General features: G+C 41.0%; 2 protein-coding genes across 3 annotated transcripts in view; one reads left to right on the top strand and one right to left on the bottom strand.

Moving 5' to 3' along the window:
• Nucleotides 1–12,861, top strand: part of LOC131685101 (RING finger protein 17) — a 519,412-nt gene that overhangs the window by 82,340 nt on the left and 424,211 nt on the right. The window lies entirely within an intron of this gene.
• The window catches only part of LOC131685118 (uncharacterized), a 210,792-nt gene that overhangs the window by 81,103 nt on the left and 116,828 nt on the right, over nucleotides 1–12,861 (bottom strand). The gene's annotated exons all lie outside the window — the stretch shown is intronic.

Here is a 12,861-nt window from a genome sequence, read left to right as displayed (position 1 = left end):
GTTTTATGAGTAACCCCCTTAAATGAAAAATTATCCCAAAAACTCAACGTATTTTTAACATAGAATGTGAAAGTTTGAAAGAAATCGATTAAGTAGTTTTTGAATAGCAGGTAACACCGCAAATCATGTTTTTTTTTCCAGAGACGTTCTACAAAAAGCTTCGTTGCCGAGTCGTTTGTCGATATTTACGCAAAGAAAAATTACGAGTTTTTGAAATGATACACTACAATCTACAAAAGTTTTGATAAATTTGCCTCACGCAAAGTTCTAAAAAAATCGCAAAAAAGTGTTATTTCACGCTGAAACCTTCATCTTTTTCACGCTAAATTCTCGAAATAAACAGATTCTTATATTGTACCAATAAACATTTGAATAATGCAAGGTATAATAAAAATATCACACATTTTCATATAGAAGGTTGCGCATCCCGAACCCGGGACGACAGATCTCGGCACCTCCGCTCGCGCTAAATGTTCGTCATATTTCCCTTCCATGTTTCTGATTGGTTGCAATGCTTCAACAAATGACATCATCTTCCACGTTGCTGTCACACAAATCGCCACATATATAAATGACCGAGTACCGGGGTCAGCAGCCAATCCGTCCGGTTTTTGTTACCGAACGCTACCAGAAAGTAGTCTAGAATCGAAAACTACATATCAAGAAGACTGGCAACTTTGTCCGGAATCTGGAGACAGCCATAGCAACACTACCTCTTACGGTTAAAGGGAGTATTTTTCATAGTGATGCATGTATACTTTTACGTTGAGCTTCCTAACTTCGTACAACAGAAGGACAGAGATATCAGTCTTCTTGATATGTATGTAGTCTTCGCTAGGATGTAGCTTGATGGAGACAGCTGCGAGGAAGGAACGATCAAAATTTTTTTCACAGATTTTCAGCTTGGAAAATCGCTTTTTTGCATCCGATCTTTTCGGTTTGATGTTTGACAACATCGATTTTGTTGGTTCAGCTAAATCGATTTGGCGAAATCGGTTTTTCTTTCAAAATTCCCATTGAAAAAAACGCAATTTTTTCCATAATCGATCTTTGTACATCTGAAAATCGGTTTTGTGCATCGATATTTCCCGACTCGATCGATTTTTTCGAAATAAAAAGATCGATGCAGCAAAATTGATTTTATTTTTCAAAATGCGTATCACTAATTCTGGATGACTAAAGAAGGTGCTTTGCATTAGTTTGACCACAATCCATCCATATGCACCGCCATCCAATTTGGTACGGCAACTCAATCAGCTGTAATATACTTATTACAGCTGATTGAGTTTGAGTCTCAAATTGGAAGCTCCAGCTAGCACACGAGACATAAAAGCACTCACGCCATTAAAAACAGATACATAAAAACGCTCGGGCTTTTAACGATAATACAAACCTGGTCACAAGCGCGAACATGTAATCGCGATCATCCACGCGTACTGACGTCCGTGATCCGACGGTTAAATCAACGTTTGAGCACATACGAATTTATAAACACGATCTTAAAGGTACACCCGATTCGGATGTTTGAATCACAACTTGGACTAATTGGCTTTGAGCTGAACTTTAGTGGGTAACATTTCCCGTCTCGTCTGCAATTGTAGCGAAGTAGCTCTGTCCTTCCGAGAATCTAGATCAAAAGACCACTCTCTCAAAAAAGAAGGGCCTTTTAGATTAAAATTTGTGGGACACCCCCCAATTTTTGGCGGGTACGTTTTGGTAAAACTTTGCACAGGGTCACATCCTAACTTACGGTAGATTTCTAGCGCACATCAAACCGAATACATCGACTCACATGTTCTGAGCTGAGCCCAGTGGGTAAAAATTAAGCTAAAAAGTGAGTTACTTGGCACACCTTTATAACGTTACATCCCAAGTAACAATTGAGGTTTTTTGGTACTCTTGGAGCCCTTCTTAAAACTTAGAATGCGTTTGTAATGTGCTATAAAACAATAATTACTACTATATAACTACAATATAACTAAGCCTCCTAGTGAACGAAACGAATTTTATGGGCAGAGAACAAAACCCGGTTCACAAGCGCGGTCAATCGTCTAAATAAAAAAAATGCAGAATTCAAATAATCGCAATTCAAAAGGTAATGAAGGTCTAAAAATCTAAAGAATCAAAAGTCCCTGGAGCTTGGCACAAAATTGAAACTTTTAAATATATGTATAGCTTGATAGAATAAAAAATCCCAATGATCCAAAATATCAGGCTCCAAAAATCAAAACATCGAAAAGTCCAATCTCTTGGTTCATAAATCCAAAGATTTTAAGGAGCAGAAATATTTAACAGAGATTTTATGATCCAAGAACTCCAAACAGGAAAGTTCTGAAGATCCTAAAATCCGTAAATCCAATGATCAGAATGCATCGTGAGATCCGAAGATCCAAATGTGATCCCAAAATAAAAATCTTGATTCTAGTCCAAAAATTGAAAATTTGTAAAGCATTCAATAATGTTCCACGGATCATTTAAAAAGATTCTATCCAACAATCTACTCAACAGATATTCAGTATAAGAACAACACAGACATAACAATGCGTATTTCTCTCGCATATACCTACACTTGATTATTATTAGTGGGAAGAGGAAAGTCTATCTAATAGAACATGATTAAGGGTCAGTAGAATTCCGCCATGATCTGGAGGTTTTAATGGTTAGGGGTTGATCTCATAAACCACTTAAAACATAATACGATCTTCCGTTTAAGGAATCTTGTACACAGTTATATTTATTTTATAGACCGTTTCTAGCAATAAAACGTTTAGCAGCATAGTCGTTAATTACCAACTCGTAAGTCAGTCAGTCAGTTGCCTTCAAAGGCGGGAATTTTCCCAGCTGACCGACTGAATTATTGACGTGAAGGTTAATTACGCGTGTCACCGTCTTTAAATGGGCTCTGCCCAAAACTGTTGTCGCGTCGCGTTTAGCTTGGACAATTTCATGAGCAGTATATTAACCACTGTTGACAGCTGTTGTTGTACTTCGGCCGAATTGTTCCATTTTAAACCGAATTAATGTGATTTAATATTTTTTGGGCCACCCTCAAAGTGAATTGCATTCGTGCCGTGTCCAGATTCCAATCTTCCAATTGCTCAAATCCATTGTTCCGACGAAATGGTGATGGTATCCGTCAATCAGTTTTTCTTCCATCTTTGGCATTATAAATCAATCACAATCAAAAGAGTGATCGATCGTATCTGTATCGTGTAGCGGTCACGATTTGTTCAATAAATTTCCTGAAGTTTGCTCCGTAAACCAATCCGGCGGTAGCTACGGTGAATCAAGACAAGGTCGTTCGATCGGTTGGTAGGAAGAAGGAAGCGGGGATCGATCGGATGTTTTCGTTGAAAGCGTTCACGGTTCAAAGGTCAATAATAGAGTATTGCTTTGAAGTTAAAAGTGCTAGAACGATGGACAGCTATAGGTTTACGGGCAATAGGCTTCTGTTTTCCGGTTTCCGACACTGAAGGTTTAATAAAACATGTTTTAAAAATAGATTTTCATGCGAAGCATCAAAATTACTCGAATCTATAAATAAGCATATGCAAAATCATTTCAACATCACTCTTCGACACATAGTTTTGTTTAATTTTATTTGACGTAGATTTTCGCTTTGAGATAAGAATTAGTCTGACTCCTTTTAGAGTTTCCTAATTTTCAAGTTACTAAAATTAACCGGTTACTCAAGAAACTTGCTAAAAACTTGTTTCAAATACGGATTGTACGGCCAATTATTCAGTTTCTATTGGTTGTTGGATTTGTTACGATACAATTTACATGTGGTAAATCTTACGATTACGTTTTTCACATAACCACCTCTAGTTGTCATTCTCATCTATAATATAAAATAATAAATTTAATTGTTTTTTCACGCGATTTACAATTTACTCGTTACGAATCTATCTAGCAAGGGTTTCAAATAAAACGTAAAAATAGTTTTGCAAATTGATAGAACGTCACTTCTCTGTCAAATTACTCTAGAAACACAAACCAAAATCCTCTAATTGATGTGTAACTAACCCTTTTCGAAAAATTACGCCTGTTATACTTCAATGCATCATTGTTTTCTAGGTTAACCGGTCGTCTTGGTTGGTTGCTACAGTGACGACGACGACGCGTCGTTGTTTTGTTGGTAGGATCTAGTCAGCGCCACCTATTTACACACGCTCCATCGATTTTCCCATGTTTTGTTGTTTTTTTTGTTATGTCCGTCGGCGTCGTCGGTTTGTTTATCTATCAGTTTTGCCTCCAATCCAATACAAAACAGCGGTTGTACTTATAGTTAGTTAGTCAGGTGAATTACCTGACTTGTTGGCACTATGAAACTGGACAAGGAGTGATTTTTTGTCGTTTTGTGTTGCTTTCGCGTCCGCTCCGCTACTGGTGGTGGTGGTTGACCTTCGCGCGAGTTTTACGCACCGTAATGGGACACTATAGTGACTACCGGCTGGCTGGCACTCAAGTTCAGGGGAATGACGGTGGCTGGCGGACGGAATGCCGCCTTTTGTGTGTTGTGAGATAATTTTCCCAGCAATTTGCATACCTCTGGCACCATACTTGGAAGCCGGTTGGGTGTAAGTTCTTGGTTTGTAGATTGGAATTATGGCGAACAGGTTCAATTATTATCAATAGAGTAATGAAACATGTTGTTTGTTTGTAGTATTTATAGTTTGACAGCTTCAGTTTCAATTTTATGGCATATCCGAAAAATTATAAAACTCTGCTCTGAAAGCAGCTCGCCAAAGGCGGAACTAATTTTTAACATTTTTAAAAGGATATAAACAACCGGGAATAAAAGATTGACAAACGTCACAAATCGCGGAAATGATGCAAAATGGTCTCTTTTAGTGAAGGGTTTCATCTCGTCAGTATCTGGCAGCCGACTTGACCACATTCAATTCTCTTGTCTCCTTCCCCTCCTGAACAACAATCAACTTGACGTTCTCATCGATGCGAATGCTACGTGAATGCAGCGGAAGCTTGAGTGGCGGTTGAATGTCAAACCAAACCGAATGTGGATTTGTTGGAACGACTGGAGAATTTCGAGTTCGAGCTGAGAAGAAACTAAATGTAAGTCTACTGAATTCGATTCTTATAATTCTAATCTAAACTTTCAGTTTTGAGCTGTTGCTAAATTGGACACTGCTGCGAAAATTCTATTACCAGTCCGAACACCGGAACAATCCCAATTACGGTTCATGATGGGAGAGGCAGATGCGAAAAGGCACGATCGAAGATCGTATAACCCGGCCCAACTATACCGATGTCGGGACGATCGCTTACGTTACTTACGGAGTATGACACCACTATGCCTGTTGAATAGTCTTCCTACAAAGCGAAGAAGGAAAGGACCCAGAAAGAGAAGAAAAACGGGTGATTAGACCCAAGAAGATAGCTAACCGAGAATTGAACGTTGAAGACCAGTGTGTCAAGTGGAACTAGCAAAGTAAAACCTAGAAAATCAGCGCCTGCTGAGACTTGTCAATGTGATCGAAATACCGCACGAACTGCTAATCGACTAATCTGTGACATAGTCTGAAACCGGAATAGCAATCGATAAAGAAAGCAAAGTACAAATCAGCTAGCAGTGCGGTAAATTTGGCCGACATTTTCGGGTGAATTTGATGAGCGTCCGATATTTTGTAGCAGCTTCAAAACCGCTAACAAAGCGGCCTTATTCTTTAGCTGTCGAGGCTCGGTCGTGACAAAACTTAGCGCTGAAACCGGAAAGACTGGATACGTTAGTGAGTTTTTGGCATGGCCATGAAGCTGCAGTGCGACTACTTAGAAACGGCAAATCTATAGATCCATCTGTCCAACCCAACAGTGACTGCTGGCAAGAGGTAGTCGATGAACTACCGGCTGCAATCAATTTAGACTGATTACTTACCACCTTACCGTTCAGGCTAGAGCCTTTTTGTCTCTTGCTGTATGCAGAAGCCGTCTCCACTCCACTCGGTCCATTGCTGCTTGTCGCCCGCCTCGCAGTCTTCGAAGGGTCCGCAGGTCGTCCTCTACCTGGTCGATCCACCGTGCTCGCTGTATGCCCCGTCTTCTTGTTCCTGTAGGGTCGCCCTCAAGAATCATCTTCACCGGGTATGTTTCAAGCAAGTCTATATTAAACCATCACTAAAAGAACTTGGGAAATTCATTGAAAGGCTGGTCGCGAATGAGGAATGGAAAACTGTGAAACTGTCGTCGCCCAGACATCTAGTAGAATACAATAATCTACGTGTACGTTGCCAATAACACCGAAAAAGAGGAACGAAATTTGGTGTACAGAGTTGTAGGAACTGCTCTCAACAAAGCAAATAAATTATTTAGGACAATCTGCCTCGAGGGACTTTGTCACAAATCCAACGCGAACACTTGGGAAGATGCCTACACAGAGTTGCCATGGCAAAGATGAAAGACCCAGCTGAACCAGATGAGGGACGCTTGGAGAAGATGAAGGTTATAATCGACAGGCTGTTCCCGCAGCCTGACCGCTGCCCATCGATAAAGGGCGAACACGAAATTATTGCGACACATTCAACAGGGCATAACGTTTTTACCGTTGCGGGTAAAAATCAACCAAATTTTGCACACTTTCTCGTTGATGTGTATTGTTTACATGCTGTCAAACTCGAAGTCGTGTTTTTCGATTCAACAAACATGGAGGTGAACCAACGCGAGTCGAGAGAACAAATTCTTTCCAAACACCTAGAATTTCCTGACTGTCGCACCGGCAGTTGGGAAAAATGTTGAACATTTACCACTCAACCGTCTCCAGAGTGTTGAAGTGGTTCCAGGAGCGGTTGACGTTAGACCACGGCAAAGGAGCTGGAAGAAAAGCGGGACCGGAGAATAAAAAGACGGAGGGTAAGGTGAAGCGGATGATTAAAGCAAATCCCAACGTCTCAAGCCGTGATTTGGCTAAAAAGATCGGCATGTCGCAGAGCTACGTCCAGAATGCAAAGAAGAGAGCTGGACTACATACATACAAGGTACAGAAACCGCGATGAGCGGCGACAATCGACGGCTAAAACCCGGGCACGGAAGCTCTACGAGAAGATGCTGACAAAATATTGCTGCTGTGTGATGGACGACGAAACGTATATAAAAGCCGATTTTAAGCAAATTCCGGGGTTGGAGTTTTTCACCGGCAAGAGCAAGTTCTATGTGGACGACAAATTTAAGAAGAAGAAAATGTCGTAGTTCGCCTCCAAATATCTCATTTGGCAGGCCATCTGCTCTTGCGGACTGAGGAGCGAGCCTTTCGTGACAAAGGGCACAGTAAATGGCGAAATCTACAAATCTGAGTGCCTCGAGAAGCGCCTTTTGCCGTTCTTGCAGCAGCACGACGAAGCTCCGCTATTTTGGCCAGATTTGGCATCATGCCACTATTCTAAAAGTGTCCTGGAGTGGTATGAGGCAAATTATGTCCATTTTGTTCCAAAGGACATGAATCCGCCAAACTGTCCGGAGCTGCGCCCGGTGGAGCAGTACTGGGCAATGATGAAGCGGGAACTTGGGAAGAGCAAGAAGACAGTCAAAGACGAGAAGGACATGTTAAGAAAATGGAAAAAAAATCTGAGAAACTGGTACCGGATGACACTGCAAAGACTTTGATGGAGGGCATCAAGCGAAAATGCGTTCAATTTTACACTCAAAGCTCCATCGATTAACTTTTCTTTTGATTTTTGAAGTAAATATATGTATAAAACTACCCTAAAATTTTGGTTTGATTTTAAACATTATAAGAAAATTGGGATGCTATTTTCGGTGTCGCAATAATTTCGTGTTCGCCCTTTACGGCAAAAGCCATGCACGCGAAGAAGACCTAAGGACCAGATGGAATCGCAAAGCTGGTTCTAAAAGCATTGATACAGGAGAACCCGGACGTGTTCAGGACTACGCTGAACACGGAAAGGCATCGATGAAGGTAGCTTCTCCGATAACTGGAAGCGACAAAAGCTGGTTTAGCTGACGAAGCCGGCGAAACATTCCGGAGATCCTTCAGCGTATGGATCCTTATGTGTTGTTGAACAAGCTTACCAAGTACACGGAATGTGGGAACGGTCTGTACAGCATGCAATTCGGCTTCCGGAAAACCAAGTCTACTGTGAATGTCATCCGAGCGGTTGTGGAATCTGTTCAGAAAAAAACAACAGAAGAAGATAAGGCTATTGCGCGGTGACGTTAGACGTTCCCTGTGCATCATGAGGGTTCCTGAGTACCTCTGCAGGATATTGAAGAGCTACTTTCAGAACCGAGCACTGATCTCTACGGGACACACGAGGCAGAGAGAAGAATGAAAGAAATGGTCTGAATTAGTAGCCGAAAGGTGACTGCATCATCGACTCGAATTTTAATAAGCACGTCCATTATGTTTGTAAGAAGACGACAACAGCTGTGGTCAGAATCAGTTCGAACAATTCGGCGGTAAGCAGTAGCAAGCCTATCAACAAGCGTCAGTACGGGGCCAGCGCAAGATACAATCAATGAAGGTCACCTGACGAATATTATATTTCAGATAATCGCTGAGGATGACTGAACTTGTAAGTAGGTCGAAACGTCAGGTCAAATGAATCTTGTTTTCATTTAAACCGAAAAAAGAAATCGGTGACCGTCTATGACGTCAATTCTTCGGTGCAGTTTTCCGTTTTCTGGTTTTTTAGCGATCAATACGAGAAGAAATAAGTTTGAACGGCGGCACGTTTAGGTTGTTGAGCGCTTACCGGACCATATCGTTGGAAGCGATTTGCATCATTACCAGAATGGTTCCTATTATACTGTTGCTGGAGGAGGATTAGAAGTGTTACAAGGACGGAACCACCAGAGGAGTCCGACGAAGAATGCGGATTGTCACGATGAGGAAATGGCGAGAGAAATTGGACAACGTGACGATTGATTCAGAACGTACCAACGTGGATGAGTGCACGGAAAAGTCTACTTTCATCTAAACAGATATTTTTGTCAGGCCATGACTGCTACAGGAATTACCCTACCAGATTTTGGTACGCTGAGTTCCCTCTCTATTCGGGGGCACAGACGTTGACGAGACACCGAAGCACTTGGGACTGACCATAGTTCAGCTCAATGGAAATTGGACACCAACCCAGATAACATCTACCACAAGCCATCGTGCGAGTGGTTGAATGGAACAGCGGGTAATCGCCCCGTGGAGTTGGCTAGATTCACTGCCGGGAACTAGCTGAAGTCGTTCACGTCGATGCACCGGAGGCGGGTCGTCAAAGCCTATTCGGAACCCATTGGCTGACCCGTTGAATAGGATAGATCCAAAGCCGAGGACTTTCCGAGTAGACTGCGACAAAACTGGGAGCTAACATCGGGCATCGGTATCGGGAGAAATTCCGCCCCCGAGGAACACTCAGTCGTATATTCGTAGCTTAATGTAAACAGAGACCGATGAAATACAAGAGCAAAGTCGAAAACTAAATGTCTCAAGAGACGGGAAATTTAATGGATCAAGCGATACTCCGAATTGAATGTGAAAAATCCGTGAGCGGAAAAAAGAACAATCAGACTCCCTACGAGGTAATACTATGATATGGTCTCGGATGGAAAAGCAGGAAGAAAAGTAATGAGATTTTTAGTGGTTAGGTGCGAAAGTGAATCCCACAGTAGCAATACACTACTTTTTAAATGATTTCTGTACGATTCATAAAATTGTACGACTAAAGAATGAATCGAGAATCGTAAACGATCGAAGGAAACTGTGGCCGGCCATAATATTTTTTTTTTCAAAAGCTTAATTGGAATAAATTCCTATTGTAGTTATTTTAATAACATTTTTTTTTTATTTGTGTCGGTTTCATCTCAAAATTACAAATTTCAAATACTTCTAAACGCATCATGCCACACTGTGTACCGTAGCGATTGATTTTAAGCAATGTCGTGTCCGTCCGTTTAACCCAATGGTGCTATAGCCTTTGTTTGAAGTATTCTGCGAGCAGCCCGCATTTACCATCAGCCGCAACCAACATTGGCAAGCAATTTCAGTGCTCCGGTACCCAAACATTTCTTGATGTCATTTGTATAGAGAATTAGCAACAAGGGGACCTAATTCACTGCCCTGTGGAACCCACAAATCATTCCGTCCAAGGTGATCGAAGAAGCAATAACCAAATTTGATGTTGCATTGTTACGCCACGTATTTCTAACTCTGAACACCCGGGTAAATTCTCGTGGACTCAATCGAATAAATTCAGCTACAATGGGATAGTAACCTTTAAATTTTGTTTTTTTTTTTTAACATTAGTTATGATTAATTATGAGGCAAAATAGTCCCTCCCCAAAGCCGATTGGATTGACGATATTGCAACCATCTTTCAGCAGTATTTCATGTATCAGTTTATATAGGCTTGTACACCGATTATCGACAATTAATGGTAGTTTATTCATAGATTTACATTTAAGGTGCCGATAAGGAAACTAGCAATCCATATTCTATTGAACATAATATTAGATTTTCATATTGACCCCTAACAGAAAGTTGCTTTAAGATGTTGCTTGCAATGCCTCTCCAATGGGGGGACGCGATAAAAAGATCACGATCAATAACATACAAACGCTGGAGACTTTCGCGATAATACAAACCCGGTCGCAAACGCGATCATTCACGCAACCCTATTACAGTGGGGCAAAATGAACATTTATTCAGCACTAGGTAAAAACCTGATTCCATTTGAGATCCGAAATAATTGTGATTGGTTATGAACCGGCATAGCGCTTTGCGTTTGAAATTGTCATGGAAATTGGCTATAGGAAAACTAACTTTTTAACATTTTCAATTGTAGATACGACTGTTTCTCCTGCAGTATGCAGGAAAAAAGCATGATGCTAGAATGTCTCTGAATAAGGTCAAAGTTCGATGGTTCAAATTAAGTATCAAAATAATTTATTTTAACAACATTGCCGGTTGTTATTCAGCCTTGAAGCTGAAATAACTTCGCAGTTTTTTTTAATTTATTGAATTTATATTTTCGGAAAAATGATTCAAAAGCACCAATAACATAGATGTATTGCTAGATGGTGAAAGTGGCGGAAGGAGACTGGGGTGGGGTATTATACTCACAATCAGAGGTAGAGTTTAGAACTGAAATAACTTGCCATATTGCCGATGTGGTTTGTCCAGGTGAATTATTCAAACACTTTTGCTCAATCTCATAGCCGAAATAGGAAAGACGAATAGCGCCATAACGTATCTCCTCACCTTCACTTGAACATTCTAGCTCGATAATATTTCATACGAATCTCTACAGGCTTTCAGTGGACCCAATCTTATAAAAGAAAAGAAATGACGCTCATATCCACTAGATAACACGTTCCATGGTGACATAAACGCGAAACTCTAGTGATATGGGGGAACTCACTCTTTTCTAGCATTTGAACCGTACACTGAAAATTAAGTAGCAGATTCGCGTTCGAATATAACAAATTTATACACGCGAAGATAGAGACAACTTAGTACAAAAAGACATACAAATGCGATCGATCACGTTAGCATACAAACGCTCGAGTCCTTCGCGATGATACACAATAACGAACATGCAATCGAGATCATCCCCGCACAACTGCGCTCAAGCTTTCGGAAACACAAAATGCCCCGGTGATATAGTGAACGCTCTACCACAATCAACACTATCTCGAGCGCAAACATATAAACGCTCGTTTCCACGCGATCAGTCGTGTTTTAGTAAGTGGTAATTTGATAATATGATAATAAATAATAATGATTCTTATAGGGGCCCTTCTGAGCTCATCTTTGGACAGTGTAGTTAAAGGTCTGGTAGATGTTCACTGGAAAATAATTAACATATTCCGGTTTCAGCGAGCTGGCAGCTTTGACCGAATTTTATAATCTAATATAATTGGATCTTCCCTTTCAACATTTAAAATCAGTCGGACATATGATGTCCATACTCTATCATTAGATAATAAAACGGTTCTGAATTCTTCGAAGTTTATACTAAAGAAACCTACCCTTTTTCTTTTCGTTCCAGGTAAGTTCATCTTTAAAACCAGCAACACGAATATTCGAGACGTTTTGACCATGTAAGAGAAAAAAAATAATTAAATGACAAGTTCAGGAATCGTTTAATACCGCTTGGCCAAGCCACCGCACCAGAGCAGAAAATTGAATCAACCTTCGGTTCGGACTTGAGCCAATGAATGTGGCGCATAAGTAAGGAATGCTAAATCAACTGATCGGACAACGGGACACCAACAAAAAAAACCCGCAAATCTCGGTGGGAAAAAGCGTGTCACCGCACTGTAACATTTCGAAGTCACATTCGGCAGTTTGCAGCAGCAGCAGCAGTAATTGAATTCCAAGAGCGCTGCCATGCGGGAAGTTCCAACCCCGTATGGGATGGACAACGTGTTTGCATCCTACGTCGGTTTTTTCTTTGTTCCTCATTGTTTCTTCCCGGATGAAACGGATCCAGCTTTCAGGTTAGAGACGTAGAAGTCCGAAGGTTTTTTTGGGGAACTTCCTCGTGACATGTCTTTTTATTTTGTTGCTCGGGATTGGTTTTTTTCTTGTTCGAAATCACCGTGCATTGAGCTTCGATTGGAGCACGATGATCGATCCCTAGCTTCTGCAAGGTGCCAGTCAGTAGACGGTGATGGTACCACGGGTAGTTACACCCCCGAGCGATGGATCGAAATGCAAATAGCTATCGTTTCGGATTTTCTTTGTTTGCACTTTTATCTTGCACTCTTACTCTAGAGTCTTAAGGCGACGATGATTGTAATCAGACGGCATTTTCGCGAAACCGACAATCACAAACTGAAGTATGATGTGTTTGATGTTGTGCAAACTTTCCTTGCAGGCGCATTGAACAACCT

Source organism: Topomyia yanbarensis, chromosome 1 (genome assembly GCF_030247195.1).
Source record: "Topomyia yanbarensis strain Yona2022 chromosome 1, ASM3024719v1, whole genome shotgun sequence".
In the NCBI taxonomy this organism is placed as follows: domain Eukaryota; kingdom Metazoa; phylum Arthropoda; class Insecta; order Diptera; family Culicidae; genus Topomyia; species Topomyia yanbarensis.
The sequence above is the reverse complement of the archived record's forward strand: the minus strand, read 5'-3'. Positions and strand labels throughout refer to the sequence as shown.